Source organism: Agelaius phoeniceus, chromosome Z (assembly GCF_051311805.1).
Source record: "Agelaius phoeniceus isolate bAgePho1 chromosome Z, bAgePho1.hap1, whole genome shotgun sequence".
NCBI classification, from domain to species: domain Eukaryota; kingdom Metazoa; phylum Chordata; class Aves; order Passeriformes; family Icteridae; genus Agelaius; species Agelaius phoeniceus.
Window position 1 is genome coordinate 88,664,384 of NC_135303.1, and position 17,362 is coordinate 88,681,745.

Genomic DNA, 17,362 nt, shown 5'->3' on the forward strand with positions numbered 1-17,362 from the left:
TGCCCTTTTACTAACGTATATATAAAGAGAAAATGCTTGTCAGAGTTTTTGTACTAAACCAAACAAAAAGTAGATAGATAATGTTTTTTCAGATTTAGAAAACATACTGGCAAACAACCATTCAACAATGCCTGTTGAACATTTTTCCATTATTCAACAAGCCTGATTTTAAACATATATTTCTCTCTGTAGCATAAGCGTGTTACCCCTTGCTCCTCATCAACTAGGGAGGATAATTCATTCTTTCTCCTTTTACAATGTCCCTTTACATATTTGTGGGCAGATATTTTATGTCTCTCCTCAATCTCCTTTTTGCCAGACTGAACATGGCAGCTCTGTTAACCTTTCCTCAAACTGGAGGCATTATTTTCCAGTCCTTTTTATTATTCTCTTTCTCTTCTCATAATCCATTCCAATCAGTCTTTTCTTTTTGAAATATAGTGCATAATGCTCCATTGTGGCATCGGTTTCCTAGAAAATAAAGAGGGAGGAAAAAAAAGAGAGAAAGAGGAACATGTCAACATTTGGGAGTTCAAAAGTGCAATTTAACTGCATGGGCTCAACATGCCTGAAAAGTTTCAGGACTTAACTTTGATGAAAATAGTATACATGTGATTGAAATCAGTGGGATGATAATTCAGTGATTAAAAATATGCAGATCATTTCGTCTATGTAACTTTTTTTTTTTTCACTACCCAGTTTCTATAATACCTCAAATAATGCCTGTGAGGTTTTGATCTTGCAAAGCCAGAATGACCAATTAACCATGCTCGTCTTCCTGGGCCTTTCATCCACCATGTGATAAAGGCTATGAATGTTCCTGGACCAATATAGCATGCAAGCCAATCCTGTAATGAAAATATCATTTTCCTAGGATCCTTTTGATGATTTTTTGCCGTAGTGCTCCATATGCAGCATTTGCTGAACTTGTCTTTACGAAGTGTAATTAATGCTTTTACCACTTATTTATCTTTAAAAATTTATTTTTGCTGATTTAATGCTGTTCTTTCACATATCCAAGACTGTAATGCATTTTCTTTCCAGATGAGATTCTTGGAGGATATTAATTACCTCTAGAGGAAGTTAATGCATTCTGTTCCCCAAGCTGCTAGCCAAAGCCCAGGACCTCAGGGAAGTTGCCTGTGAACTTCACACTGTTTGACAGCAAGTGTCAGACACAGTCAAGTTGGGTCCACAATTCCAGGCACAGATTAGATAATTGTCTGGGCAAATGTCAAACGATAACTGTGTGTGTACATAATTATCCAATCTGCACATGTAACCCTCTTAATGCTTGCAAATTAGGCATGCAACTTCATCTACAAGTTACTTGAATGTGTTTTCACACTCATCTAGCTAAAAAGTCAGGCATACAAACTGTAATAATTATGCTATTGCTATGATTCTACTCTCGCTTGTGAGAGTCTAGATTGCACATTTTCATTCAATGACAATTCTCACAAACTGTATAAAAGTCTTTTAAGTTTGAGTAGAATCAGGTGCTCGGTTTTTAGTTTCCATCTTTGAATTTTAGATGCACTATGGAAATAGAAAGTGGAATCCTGTTTAAAATGTGATTGAAACCATCACCTGTTAAGCTATTTGTTTCTTTCTGCATTGTCTGGCTTAAGCCAGAAGAAAATTAAAATATATATTTATGTTATGTGCTGAGCTTTAAGTTATTAAGCCCCCCAAATCAATGTATTCATACTTTTTTCTTTACTTTCTGTAATCCTCTCTGCTGGACCTAGGAAAATAGACTAAAACATTTCAGCTTCTGTTTACACTTGTAATCCCCTTCTCATTCTCATTCAGAGCACTCATAGACATGCTGATGGAAAGCCCATTGAAATCCACAGAAAAGATTTCCTTTGACACCAGTGATCACTGGATCAGGACATAAGTTGCCCAGGCTGCCAGGGATTCATTCTGCAACTTGTTCTGAAAGACAAAAAAAAAAAAAAATTGTAGTTTTTTGTGGGGCAGAGAAGAGCATTTCAATGCACTCAAAGTGCAATGCTAATTAACACAGTCCTAAAGAAGACAACTTTGCTGGCCTAGAGTCCCACTGACATGCTTCCTCTGAATCCCAGAATATAAATGTCCTTCCTGAGTTCATTTGGACTTTCTCATGAGTTCTCAAAAATGAATGCAAAATGTTCCCTCAACACTTCTCCTGGCAGACTCTTTAAGAGTGTAGATTAAATTTCATCAGCCTTTGCTGATTTGACAGTGTTCAGGTTATCCCATATTCTTTAACCCAGGCTATCCTAATTCTACCTCGTGGCCTCTTTCTCCCTTTGTTAACTATCATTGCCTTTTCACTGTCAGCTCAAGCATCAAACCTATCAAGCATTTCAGAATTCTCCTCACCATCTATTATCTGCTTCTTCCCCTTCTGCTAAGTAGCAGACTTAACATTTTCTTTTGTCCACGCTTCACTTCTTAGACTCCCAGAGAACTTTTTCTTGATCCATTTTACTTCCTTTGCTAATAGCACCTCATTTTGTGCCTTTGACTTTCTGACTTCTGCTCTTACATGTCCTTACTTTTCTCCTGTAAGGGACCCTGTGTCAGAGACTGTGAACCAATTTCCACTGTGCTGTTTCACATTTGAATGGAATGTTAAATATTTAAACAGCAAAGTTCTTCTTGTGGTTGTTAAATCAGTATTAAGTGATAGTCAGAGCCAGTATTCAGGGAATAGAACGGTCCTCTAACTCACAGTCTCAAGTAAATTGCATTGGGGCCAAAAAGCTTTTAAAAAGCGAGATATTGTACTTAATTGAAGATTTTCATACTTTTTTCCTCTACAGGCAGCTTTAGTGTCTGTTTTTTTTCTGTTCTTTGAACAGTAAATAAATAGTTTTAGTTTATTTTTTTTATTAAAATAATTTAAAATAACACATGAAGAAATAAATTTATATATTTTTTTCTTTCTCAAAAATTTCAATTAGATTTTTTTACTACTTCTGTTGAGATTCTGAAGCATTCAAAAAATGATAAGAAATATAATTTGGAAATATTTTGACTGAAAAAAAAATTGGTTGCCATTTCAGGGCAAGAGAAAAACTGTTATGGGCTTTTTTAGTAGCTAGACTGTTATATTTAAAATCGCAGGGTTTTATTTGTTTGTTTGTTTGCTTGTTCTCCCTGCATAACAGTATTTCAATGAGAATATGTTTTCCTTACTAAAATATTAGAAAAAAAATCAGAAAGACAAAACTGCAAGTCCCCTCAAAAGCATAAAAAATCCCCACAGATTCCCAGAATTATACAAGGAAATAAATAATTTTCAGTACAAGGACTTTGGCTATATACACTGCTGACCATAACACCTCTCCTCTCACACACTAGCCAGCAGAGATGGACAATGTAGAGAAAATCTTTGAGTATGAGGCCCTGTGGCTGCATTTCCTGGAATGTAAAGCCCTCTTTGGGCTGCATGGGCACTTAGATAACAGAAATCAAAATGTTTCCTTCCACCACTCTGGATCTGAAGTTTTTAAAGATGTTTCTGGTGCAAGACCAGCGGATGAAACCTGTGTTTTTTCACTGCCTCAAGTAAGGCATCCTCTGTCACATATGGATTGGTGTGCACATTCCAGCAGATTTGTGGTGAAGTTTAAATGCCTAAGGCTATAAATACATGACTAACTGTCTAAAAGTGCCTGAGCAGGTTAAGTATGCAATTTCTCTTAAACGAAGTTCATCTACAAATCTCACAAAGCTTCTAATGGATTTTTTATCAATATGATACCAATTATATTTACATTATGATACAGAGTAAAAGGGGGTAATTTGTCTCTTGGGAAGGCTGAGGAGAGAATGTAGCATCCCAAAAGGTATTTACAAGAGAATAAAGTGGATAACAGCCTTTATTCACACACTTAAAAGTCAGAATTCACTGCTTGTTCTCAAATAACTTCCAATTTTGAAGTTAACAATTACTCACATAACAATCCTATATCTTCAGTATCAAATGCTCTTTGTCATGTTCATCTCTGGATAGAAATCTATTGGTCTCGGCTTCCTAAGTTAAGGTGGTTTTTCTTCTACATCCAAAGCAGGGCGGAGTTTCATATTGAAGAGAAGAAAAAAACATCTTTCAAGAAAAGAATGGCAGCATTCCAGATGCTGCAGCTGTTTTTACATTGTGTTCTCTTCTCCTTTTCCTTTGGTATTCCTCCCCCTAGATCTATTTTTACTTTGTTTTTCTTTCTCTCCCAGACAGTAAAGGAATTGACGAGACTGAGAATTTACCCTCAGCAATGGCTACAGTTCTGCTGTGCTTGTCAAAATCTGTATGGACACTGATTATTGCCAGAGGGGGTTTAGGTTGGGTTTTTTTGTTGTTTGTTGCGTTTTTTTTTTGTTTTGGGGTTTTTTGTTTTGTTTTTTTTTTGTATAATTTACTGGTGATCAAACTCTGGCAAGGTAAAGGTCATATTCTACTTGCAGAGTTAAAGAAACAGGTTTTGAACAAAATATTTACAATATTTGTTTTTCTACATTACAGATGAATAAGAGGTGGAGGAAAAAATAAAGAGATTATCTGAATGTCATTAAAGAAAAAGGAAACTCAGAGAAACAAGGGAAGTTCTGGGAAGTTCCAGGAAGGGAAGGGAAATATTCACTGCTGCCAGGAAAAAGAATTACTGTAGTTAACTTTCTGGGTTTTTTCCTTTTGATGCTGTTCCTGATTTCTTCAGATGGAAGTAAAATGAAACAGTTCCATTGTGTAAACATTCTATTTAATACAAAAATCTGTATGGAGTTAATTTATTAAACTAGCAATAATATATCAACAAAATTGAACCTAGCACTGCTCATCATTGAGAAAAAAGCACAGAGGTGGAACTAAGAAAATTTAAATACTGTTATGAGAATTATCTGTACAGTTTATTTAATGTTTACCATTTCTCTACCCTATAAAATGCAAGAATCAAAGTTTCATCTTCTGTAAAATTATTTGAAATAATAGTAGTTTGGAAGACCAAGAAAAAGTAGGAAATGTGTAACAAATATAAATGTATGATGACCTAGCCGTTCAGTAAAAGAAAATCTGGCTTTAATATTAATGCATATTTATGCTTAAAAATATTTTAGAAATTTTGACTGCCAGAATAAATTACTCTTTCTCAAAATATATGTATTTAATTTACCTATTTTAATATAGACTATATTTATTCTCCAGACTGTGTCTGCTATTGGACGTCTCCCCTGACTGACCTGATAGACTGAAGAACCCTCAGTGATCTGTACAAGGTCTCTGCCTAATATCACTTCTCAGTCTGTTACAAACACTGGGTCAGACATCCTTTGGTACCTCAGATTTCTGTAATAAATGGACAGAAATTGCTCCTGGGAAAAATCTCTTTAAATGAACACCACAAAAGGTCTTGGCTACACCTCCTACATATAAGCACAGCTTTGGCAAAGGATGGAGTCAAGGACTGACTGTTGAAGTCAAGACATCTCCCTGTTGCTCTTTGATTTTTTCTTGATCGGTGGCTGAGTCTGGGTATGTTTATCCATTTCATTCTTGTATGCAAAGCGGAGACACAGCCCCCTCCAGCCTTTCCAGGGAAGAAGGTTGATGCAGTTGTACTTAGATGGAAGAATGGATACTGCTCTTTTCAAATTGATTACAAAATCCTTTACAGACTCTGCATCTTATTAATATTGTACTCATTTTCAGGTGTGCAAACATATAAACCCCTTCCCTCGAAATAAACAATAGAGATATAGCACAACAGATTATTTCTTAAAATTTGTGTGATTTATTTTAAAAAATTATATATATATTTAAGTATATATATATAATATATAAGTATACATATAGAAGTGTATATATATGTGTATGTATATATATATATATATATATATGTATGAAAACCCAGAGGAATTTTGCCTGCAGAAACATGCAGATCTATGCTTGTGGTTAAAGCTCTTTTTTTTTCCAAATTTGGTTTTGAGTAAATGTGAACAAGAAATAGATCAAAACTGTTATCTGGCATATTCCTTGTGTCTTGAAGCATTCAGCCAGCCCAGGTTTGGAAACTGCAGGGTACCTTGGTGCCTTTTTGTACAGTGAACTCAGAAAAGCTTTTATATAAATTTCTTTAATATTTTTTCTGGTTTTATTTCTTGCAAGTTCTACTGTGGTTTACCAACTGCTCTGAATGCTTTCAAGTCTTAGTCCCTCTCTCCACTGGAGCTTTCCTTTACCTATTATATTAGTACTCTAGTGGCCACTGGAGTTATTCTCCCTTTTCATATTTCCTTTGTCCTGTATATTTTTAATATCTACTCCCCAGCCTCTCTCCACAGTAAACCACACAAACCGCATGTCCACATCTGTGGTTTTGTTAATTTTGAGTGTTTAGAATTATACCGTTGGAATTCTTTTTTTTTTTGATCAACTGTTTTTCTTTTCTCAGTTATGTTTCATCAGCAAATTTCATGTCCTTTGTGCGTATTTTATGCCTACCTTTGAGTTGCTGGTACATAAACTGAACACAATTGGTTCTTGTACTGATCCCGTTATCACAAGGGACACTTGAAAACCTCAGTTACCCCAAAATTGTGGACACTGCAGTTTTAGCATCTTTCTAAAGAGTAAAAAAAGCTTATTTTTGCAGGTTACCGAGTTTTCATTAAAAAATATATATTGCCTTTTTTTTTTCCTTCTTCTTTCACTTGTATTGCTAGGGTGGCCTTAGACTAAGTAAGATAATACGCTGTTTTCTTTTCAAAGGTGAGCTGAGAAAACTAAAGTGGAAATTGAGTTAAGTTTGATTTATGTGTTGTGTGTGCCCCACCAGCCAGTCTGTGGGGGAATTCATCATGTGGAAAAGATGTAGATAGCCTTTTCTGAACTGAAGGTTACTCTTTGTTGAACTCCTGCAGCTCCTGGCATGCTGACACAAACTGAGAATACATCACAGTTGCATTGCAGATACTCCAATATCAAGTCCCTAAATCGGTACACAAGGTTTTATTGGGTAATTTTTACTTTACTGTTGGTGTTGTCACATGTACCTATAGAAGCTGGATATCAATATTTAAGCTCAGGGTCACACAGAACTTGCAAACCTTTCCACACAGATGGTAAAGGTGTAGATTGTTGGCTGGAATTTCTTGGGAAAGACAAGCTGGTGTTTGTGTACATGACTGCATGTGTATGGGAAGATAATATATCCAATTTTCTTGATGCCTATCTCTATAATCTTTCCAAGTAAGCAATTGAGGGAATCTCCAACACAAAGCAGCTAAATTAAGGTCACAGAGAAGATAGCAAATGCCAGCATTTCATAACTTTGCAGTATTCAACTGTGCAAGATTGATGATTGTCTGATTTGCTATTGTATTAAATTTACTAAAAACAAACAAAAAACCCCAAGAAGGGAAACAAACAAACAAAAAGCCCATAACCAAAATAAAAACTCAAAACAAAATAAAACTATAAAACAAATAAAAAGAGCCAGCCTTTCTCCCAGAATTAAACTACATTGCACAACGACACCTTGTGTAATTCTGTCAAGTTTACTCATAAAAATTTCAGACAGCTTTCATTTGGGCTGAGAAAGTAACCAGCCATGAAGTAGAGGATTATTTTTATCCTTGTAAAAAATCATACTCATGTTTTTTTACGTTTCTTCCTCACAAAGGATGAATGGACAACTATTGGTCAATTCTGGAAGAAAATCACCCCTGCTTAAAACCATATTCCTGTTGTCACCCCCCCCTATGGTTACGACCTATCTGCATTTACTTTTGTCCACCAGTCTTGTTTCCATCTTCCCCACTGCTGTTTGTGGCTGTTTTATCCAGAAAATCATCATTGTCTTTAGAATTTCACTATTATTCTCCTATCTTCTGATAATTTTTCCCCTTCTGCCTTATGCTCTCATTTTCTCCTCTTTAATCTCATCACCGCCTTCAGGTTTGGAATTCTTACTCTTACTCTTCTGTCCAAAAGTGGGTAGGAAGGTGACAAATAGAATCACTATGAGGTCCCTATGTGTGAGATTCCTGTTTATACCTCTGGGAACAAATGATGTGAGCTTGTTTGTATTCTCTCTGCTCACCAACACCTTAATAATTTTCTGTGATCTCTCCAGTTTCTCATCTCTCTATTCCACTACACCTCTTTGCCTTTGAGTTAGTCTGAGCCCAAAAGAAGTACTGATTCTAGTCCTTTGCCAACTGATCTGACCCCACAGAAAGCATTTTCAGGCAGTCAGAAGGAAGGGCAGGAGCAGGAGACAGCTCAAACATTGTCCACCACTTCACAAAGCTAATCCATGCACCTCTGTTTACATGGAGATCCCATGCAGGGAAAGAAGAATGACCACTTCACGGAGATTTATCAGACAATGTAGGTAATGATCTGACAAGTTCCTCTTGTCTTTATTCGTCTTCTGGCTTGCTTTTAACACAAGGAAAATGTGGTATAAGTTCTGGGGCGAAAAAAAAAAAGCCGAAAAACAAACAAGAAAAAAAACCGCAAAAGCCTGAAGCAGATGAATAAGATGAATAGAAGTGAAAAAGGAGGTTGAAAAACTGAAGAAAAATGAAAACCTTGATTATATGTGTTGCTAGCAGTTTTGTCCACCATACATATAGTAAATATCATTCAGTGCAACCTATCTGAATTAGACTTTGGACATATTTTTTAGCAAGATAGAACATCTTAAGCATTTGCATGAGCTGGCATTTTTAATGTATTTGTACTTTTATGCATAAACAACGGATAAAGAATGAACATAAGCCTTCAATACCTCATTTCTATCCTCTCCCCTCCCACGCTTTAAATACTTTATACTTAAATAAAATAAAATGCATTCAGTTGTAATGAAAATGTGATGTAGATTGTTTTTGCCAAATTCAAGCTCGGTGGGAAATTATTTTCTTCTTGCTGGAAAAATTGAACACTAATTAACCCTCTGGAAGTACCTGTTTAAACTGAAGAGAGAACTAGAAATTTAAAGGAACGTTTTTAAATAGCTTATCTTAGTTAATTTTTTTTAATGTGCAAAAATATTTGAGGATTACTTTATTTTTCTTTCTCTCCTCATCCGTCCTCCCTCCTTCTGTCCAATGTAGGCCAAATCCTGCCAGGCAGATTAACAGAAACTCAATAGGCCAAATTCCAATGTGGTTTAAATAGGAGGTAAATTGGCAATATAAACAAGTGTAATTTACATACTGAATGTTAAGAGCTGTTGAAAGAATTGTGTGGAGGAAGTCACTCACAGTGCATATCAGGGTTTTTTAGTCCAGCAGAACCTGGAAACTATGTCACATAACACTGAATACCATCAAATGGTACTGTATATATTAATATTAATATGGTCAGAGCTTATAAAGTAATCCAATAAGGATACAAAGGGAAAAGTAACATCCAGAGTTAGTTTTTATTAATTTTATCATCTTTGGGTTGTAGAAAAATGTGTCTATCTTCCTATTTATGTGGGTTTAGTCCTATTCAATGTTTTTCTTCTTGATCTGGATGACTATGTTTAATTTTTTGAGGTGGAATCAGAACATAAGGGACAGCAAATATTTTATGGCACATGGTTACAGTTCAAAATGAGTTTGAGAAAGCTTAAAAAAGGAACTTTCTACAGTAGAAGGAAAAGTAAATTTTTAAAAGCCAATGATTGTGAAAATACAGGATAGAAATCTATTGCTTTGTCAGCAGATCAACAGAAAAAAAAATCATGATTTTTTTAATGAATCATTAGATGAATATAACCAGTCATATGACATTTTCTTAATACAGGTAAACAGCATGCTGAAATGTATAATTGAAATTCTTCCCTACAAAACCTACTCAGCTTTTGGTTCAACAAGTACATTGTCCAATTTAGATGTTGCCCTTCCGGTTAATTAGGGAGGTATTAACAAAAATGAAGGCAGAAATCAGAATCCCAGGAACATCACAGAGCATGGAATGTAAGCTGCTCGGCCTAGGAGCGCTGTGCGGGAGGACAAAATCAGTCCTCAGAGAAAGGAATAACCTTTATTTTTTCATCACCCTGATACACTGGAAAAGACTAAAAGGTTCTAAAGCCCAACAGGGAGAACTCAGTTCCCATATTAGGAGGAGCTGCTGGCAGTGAGGCCGGGGAAGCACGAGGAAATGTTGTCCGAGGAAGCTACGCCGTGTCTACCCTTGACAGCCCTGGAGATGAGATTACAGAAACATCTGTAAGGCAGCAGCAGTGACAGCCAGCCAGGCGTGGGAACAGAAGGTGGATTTCCATCCTCGGGAGGCCTGAGGGGTCTCCTTCTGCCAGGGGAAAATGTCTTAACTTCCAAGACATCCTGTGATGTCGTGGGCAATGACGGGAAGTCATTGGTCCTACTGCCTCTTTGAATAGCTAAATGGAAGTGCAGTCTTGCCTGTGACAAGTTATTTGCTTAGAATTTTTTTTATGGTCCAGCAGGGGTTGAGATTCTGCTCTTAAGCAGCCAGGATGAAAACTTTTATTCCTTCTAATCCATATTTTGTAGTGGTGTATCTCATTCTATGCAGTTGCATGCAGGAAACAAGAGACAGATAAGAGTATTATAGCCCATATTCACTATGGTTTTTATTCATGTGCTTGGAGAAGGGTTTCATACTATAATCACAGGAAAATGATAGTCACCATCAGAAGTTAACTCAGATTTTTGGATCTCTGCGTCATTGGACAGAGATTCTCATCTCTTTTTACTAAATAGAGAGAGAACCTGAGATGGAGGTGCTTCTTCTTGTTCAAGCTCCTGAGTAGTTATCTAAATTTAGGAAGGATAGATCTGCTGTACTCATATAAAAAGTCAGTTGTTACTTGTGCTGATCCCCATCACAGTCCTGATTTAATAAAAATGAGTGTTTTGTTTAACAGAACTTCTAGATTGTTGTAATACAGACAGACTTTAGCTATGCCTGTCAGTTTTCTTATTGTTCCAAAAAGATTTTAAATAGATCTGTGAACACGTTTCTTTATCTGTATTTCTTGCTACTTCTGTCAGCACTAAGGCATGGAGACCATCTGGCCTTGGAAATTTTTTCTTTTTTTCTCATGATGCTGATTATTGTGAAGACAATTGCCCAAAAGGGGAGCAAGAGAAGGTTGTATTTTTCTTTGATTTTTCATTGGCTAGAATCTCTGTCTCCTATTACAAATTGACTTAAATTCCTTCTATCTGCTGCTGGGAACCTAATGGAAATGTAAATTAAAATAAATACATTTCTTAGGAAAAAAGAGGGAGAGGAAAAACTTTAATCATTCAGAACCTTAGCATATTTCATAGTGTCCTAATTATTTTTTGTGTCATTTTTCTCTTGCTTCCAAAAATATTTCTAATGATATCACTCTGGTTTCTTAGAAACTTAAAGAAGGACTCCTGGGTTGCAATTATTTTATGAATAATCAGAATGGAATACTATAGAACCTCAAATTCTTTCCAGACTTGTAGAGAAATGGAGAAGCTGTTCACCAATTTTAGACAGTGACAGCAGATGAAAAGAAGCCAAGCTGAAGACTTTGACTGTTTTTTTACAGAAATAAGAAAGAATAAGTACAAGCACATAGTATCTTTTAATTACTTTTTTTTTCCTTTCTGGTGACTTTTTGAAATATAAGCATGAATACAAAATCTCAATCTCAGAAGAAATCATGCCTAAGCAAAATATTTACTCTGTACCTACAGTTGCTGGAAGGCTCCATGTGTTATTGACTTCAGCATTTTATTTATAAATTATCTTTTGTATTAGAAAAATATTATTTCTCTTTCTTTCTCCCTCTCCCTTTCCTAAAATATGCCTTATGGGGTAAGGTGGCCTGAGATTCTGGACCTTATTTTGAATTTTGCAGCTCTAAGGTTTCCTGTCCAATTTTATTTTATGAAATATGTGTTCCTTAAAATTTATCCAAAACTATCTTTCAGCAAGGAGGGAAAAGCTAATTTCCAGAACTGGTTATAACCTGCACAGTCTCTCAGCACCAGAACATCAGTTCATATGGAATTAAACAACAAGGAGGCAAAAGTAGCTAAATCCTGGTGTTTGACACCTTTTGGGAAAGAAACTCCGGTGTCAGGTTCCTGGTGGAGAGCTGCTCTCATCACACTGCCACGGGTTTGGCACAGGCCGGCAGCCCCCAACTCTGATTTTCACAGGGAGCTCAAGGAGAGAAGCTGACACTGAGGGAGTTTTTCTTTCCTGAGCATGGCTAATATTTTTTACATCACATTGAAGGTCTCACAGCAAGAGTTCATTCCATCACATCTCCCTATGATCTGCTGGATAAATGAAAAGGTTGTTGGAATTTCAAGACAAAAGAAAACAGCTGGTATCTCAACCCCTAGCATTGCACAGGTCAAATCATTGCGCCCTACATGAGGTATTTTACCTGTGTATACTCACCACAGTAACACACAATTTCTGTAACTTGCCTTTCAGAGTGTTACCTCTTGATGCAAGGAGAGCCACAGATAGAAACTGTTTTGTGTTTTCACTGTCATAAAAATAATCTAATAATTGGGTTTTGTTTGTTTTTCTTTCTGATCCTAATATTTGAGTAATATGCTGTTTTATACATCCTTTTAAAATTATATACGGTCACCAATAAATTAAAATCTTTTTTTCCAGCATCTTTAAGGAATCTAAATTAACCCACCAAATAAATCTTTTTTTTTGCCTTCATCTTAATTCTACAAAGGAATGAAAAACAAAATGCTAAAAGAGCTTATTCTTTCAGCTTGACTAATAAAGGGCACTCAGGTTCTCTGTTTTCAGTATTTAAATGACTGTTTGAACCACTTTCACTTCAGATAGTGAACTCTAAAAGAGCATTCACACGCCTTGGTGCTTACCTCAGCTGGAAGAAAGCATGTCATTAAATTTACAAAGTATATTTTAAATAAAAGCAGCATAAACAATAAATGTTTGAAGATGGCCCAATAGCACACCAAAACAGCCCCAGCCAACAAAATGAACAAAAAAAAAAAAAAAAACAACAAAAAAAACCCCAAACCCCCCCAAAAAACATCTCGAAAATCAAAATCTATAGAAAAGTAGAGCTCAGGTAAATTACTCATTTATACGTTCATAGTTTTGCGTGAGATGTCTCAAAGGAGTAGCAGTGCATCCACGCAGGTTTGTCACAAGTGGCAGCAAGCCTGTGGATGCTGTGCCTCCCTGCAGCACCACTGGGTTCCAGGCAGGGCACTCGGGGACATCCCTGGTGCCTCCAGACACGCCTGTGCAGGGACCAGCTCCAAGCAGCAAGTCCCAAAGAAAACCCTCCTTTTACCACCCTCTCTGAAGTGTGCTTGTGTTTCTGGCTGCTGCATTTCTTCCTCTGCCTCTGCTCTGATTCAGCAGCCCAGTAAATACAGTAATGCCAATGCTAATAAGAAGCCATGGGGTTTATAGTAACTACATGCTGATAACAGGTTAAGGCTTGTATTAACAGAACAGCATAAATCCTCAGGACCTGTCAGGCTCTGCCTGGACTTGTCTTGGCTGGCCTTGAGCTTATTTTAGCTTGCTCATTAATTGTAGCAGTAATTTGCCACTATGGCTGTTCTAACCAGTTATTAGCTTTAGCATAACCTCATCAATTGTGTAGTTTAGCACCTAAAGAATTCATACCACATAAAGCAACAGTCTAACAAACAAAACGACAGCTTTGTGAGCAAAGCTGTGTGAAAATAGGAAGATGAGGAATGATAAAACATGTCTCATAACACATAAAAATTATCCCTAAATGCCCAAGAATAAGGAGGAAGAAACACCAAGTTTTTACCGCACGTAAATTTCATGAGGTGCACTGGCTGCAGGTAAGCCATTCTCTTTATACCCCACTCTCCAGAAAACTCTCCTAAATTAGCACGTCCCAGGGAAACTGCAGTTTTATCCTCTTTTTTTTTTCTTTTTTTAGTTTAACTTGCTTCCAACACAGCTAGACAATGCAAGCAAGCAGTCTGCCACTCTGCTTCTGCCTTTCAGCAGAACAGAGGAAAGTGTGACACTCAATGGAGCATTGGCAAAAAAAGAACAACGCCATGTCATTCCTCAAAAGAATATTACTAGGTAAGGCCTTATTATCTTCGTTAATTATTATCTCCAATAATTATTTTGAAGTCAGTCTAAAACATCAATATAATATTGCTGGTCGTAACATACAGGAGAAAAAAATAAAAGCACAATAAATTAGGGTAAGGTTGACGTCTTGTTAAACTTGGTGCAGATTTTCAGTGAGTAAAAGGCCTCCATTCAACAAAGCCCAGTAGAAAATAAGAAATCTAAAAAGTAGCACGGTCTGTACCCATTCATTGAGGATCCACTTTTAGGAAGACCAAGTCCAAAAAAGAATATGGTGGTGGTGGTGGTGGATGTTTAACTGGACATGGTTTCCTAAATGTTATGTGAAAAAAGAAAAAAAAATAGAGAGGATCAAGGTAAAAATATTCAGAAAATGCAGAAAATTACAGTGAGGTGTTTCAACTTTGATAGATTACTTAATTAGAAGCAAAGATCTCCACTCAAAGAAAAAAATTCTGTGCTAAGAGACCTATAGCAAGGAGGCGTTTGAAGCATGGGTCATACCCAAGGTTTGCTCTTCAGTTCAAGAGGCAAAGTGAGCATATGGCCTTTGAGATGCAGGAAATAAAATTAGGCCAAGAATTAATGTAAACTGGTTTTATCTAACTTTTTGCTAGACGTAGCTGGCTTACATTATCTCTCTAGGCTCCTGCAATAGCCCTGAAGGGGTCAGGTAAATTGTCAAACAAGGCTGGACTTGGGCCCTTCACATCCTTCCTGCAACTAAAAAAGGCTGAGACCAAGTGTTTAATCTGGTTTAGATACTTAGTTTAGATAGCTAACAAGCATAAGAAAAATGTCCTATTCTGCAAAGATACACTTTCTTTTTTATATTTGTCTCAGGGAATGTGAAAGCAGCTGATGCACTACCTGTTAAAACTGTTAAAGGATCTTTTTAAGCGCATTCTTCTTTTCAGATTTTGGCTACATTAAGCAATACTTCTCTGGAAGGCCTCATTCTCCTATGTATGGACAGCTCATGGAAGAGAAAAACTTCAATACAGGCAGCAGAAATACACTTGGTTCCAAAAATTGCAGTGATTTTGTAACCTTCAGGAAAATTTTATGCTTATTCAAACTATAATGAGCATATAAACAGTTGCAGAAGAATAGATCTATATTTTTAATCCTTACTGTCCATTACAATTACTGTTAAGGTATATGGATAAAAGGCATGTAACTGTTTAATTTTGTGATTCTTATTACAGAGAAAGGAGAAGATTTTGATTCACAGGAAAACTGAAAAAAATAAAATCACACTGGGAGTTGTTTTTCAGTCAGAATCCTTTGCTTGGTTTCCAGGTAGATAGGGGAGATTGACATCCAGGATGAGCTACAGTAAATGCAAAAAACCCCAACTACATTTAAATTCAAGAACTTAGTATTATGAATAGTGGCATTCCTAAGTAAATGAAACATTTGAAAAGTGAAGGATAGCTGGACAAGGACAAAAACCATTATGACATAATATTTGTATTTTTTAAAGTAAAGGTAAAGCACCCAGGATTATATTTCAATTGCTTTTAGCCCACTGATTTGTAAACTGCATGTGTAGAAGAAAATTTTATTTCAATCCACAAACAGTGAAATACAAAATTGATAAACTGTACAAAGGAACCTCTGGTTCTTTGCGTATCTTAATACTTAGAACATTTTTCTAGAAAATAAGGAACATGAACAGGGAGTTCATATTGGTCTTTCATTTCTCTGAAAAAGCATCTTCTTTAAAATAAAATTGAAAGGCGAAAAAAAAGAAAATGAGTACTTAATATAAGCAGGCTGTGATTAAACACACGTTTCCAGTTCTATATGTGAATGTAAAACTGAGGACTGCTCAGTTTGAGGTAGATTGGTATTTTATCCTAAAAGGGACTAAGTGCTGCCAGGAACAGGTGGAACAGAGAGCAAGTGTTCCTAATTGCCTTCTTAGAAAAGACTCCCAAATTTCAGCCAAGTTCCAATTGAGGCAGAACATAATCAGTGTGACTCTTGTTTTCAGTCTAGAAACTGAAATGTTCCAGGAAATGCTATCTACAGTTCTCTGTAGGGGTTTTTGTGTGGGCAGAGGAGGGGAGGTGGGATTATGATATTTTGGATCTGATAAGTTTTGTTTCTAGTTTCTTGCTTTGTCTTCTTTTTGTTGGGTTTTTGGAAAGGTTGATTTTCTTTCTCTCTTTCTTTTTTTTTTTCTTTTTTTTTTTTTTTTAATTTAAACAGAAGTTGATTCTCTAGGGACCATAGTCTGGTACATTTCCCAGAACTCACTTGGCCTTGCAGAAAGTAATTTAAATAAATGAATGATAAGCAAACTCTTTTGCAGAGCATCACTTCTACACTGAAACAGGGGTAACTGTTTTGGGTGAGCAGTCAAACATTGAAGTATTTAGCAGCTCTAGGCAGGTTTTCTTTTCTGAGTAAATTTCAGCTGTTTGAGGGATCCAAGGTTTGGATGAGGGAATATTTTAGGAGTAATAAAAATTTTTCTTCCAGTATATAAAACATATTTCTAAACTCTATGTTAAATTTATAGATAGATATTACTTCATAAAGTTTTCATGTTCTTTTTTTTTCTATTTTTGTAGCCTGTCCATGTTATTTTTACATTGGTCACTTCCCTTAAGAAATACTTGTGCTGAATTTCCAATGGTGAAAGTCTTTTGAAGCTTTATATTCATACAAAGGAATATATTCAAGATATCCATATTCATAGGTAAAACCCAAATATGATAGAAGTAGCTAAAATTGGATTCATGAATCCTTTGGGAGTTAAGTTGTCCATAGCAATATTTGGACTTTCAAAATTGTTCTGTAAAGGATTTCCAGACATGGAAAAATAAATTTCTTTATGGGTTTGAGGGTACCATCTCTGGTCTTCAGCTTTAAAAAGTGGGATGGGGGAGGTTTTTTCCTTTCTGTTGTGTTGATATAGTAACCCCAAGGTCAGAAATCTTGGTGGAAGGGAAATCTGCCCTCCAAATTCATGATTATGGTCTTTATTTGTGCACAGTGAGGATAATTTCAGATATGAGCTCAGAGAAAAGGACCCAGTTCACATGATGGACAAATTGGAAGCTATTCTGGGTGATGGGAAACTGTTCTCTCCTCCCAGCCAAGATTTCTCTTTGTATTTTCTGATGTGGTCAAACAGCAATTTCAGGAAAGGCATAAGAGAATCCAGATTGAAAATCATTGAAATATTTTTTCTTTATTTTTAATTTCCATTGAAAACCAAAATGTTCCCTGAAAATTTTCAGGGTA

General features: G+C 36.1%; 1 long non-coding RNA gene across 1 annotated transcript; it reads right to left on the reverse strand.

Moving 5' to 3' along the window:
- Positions 1-205: 205 nt before the first annotated feature.
- LOC143692288 (uncharacterized) lies at positions 206-13,336 on the reverse strand. The gene is made up of 3 exons (XR_013180182.1): positions 13,092-13,336; positions 1,712-1,941; positions 206-471 (listed from the first exon to the last, which is right to left on the reverse strand). It is a non-coding gene; the product is annotated as an uncharacterized LOC143692288 (long non-coding RNA).
- Between the last annotated feature and the right edge of the window lie 4,026 nt (positions 13,337-17,362).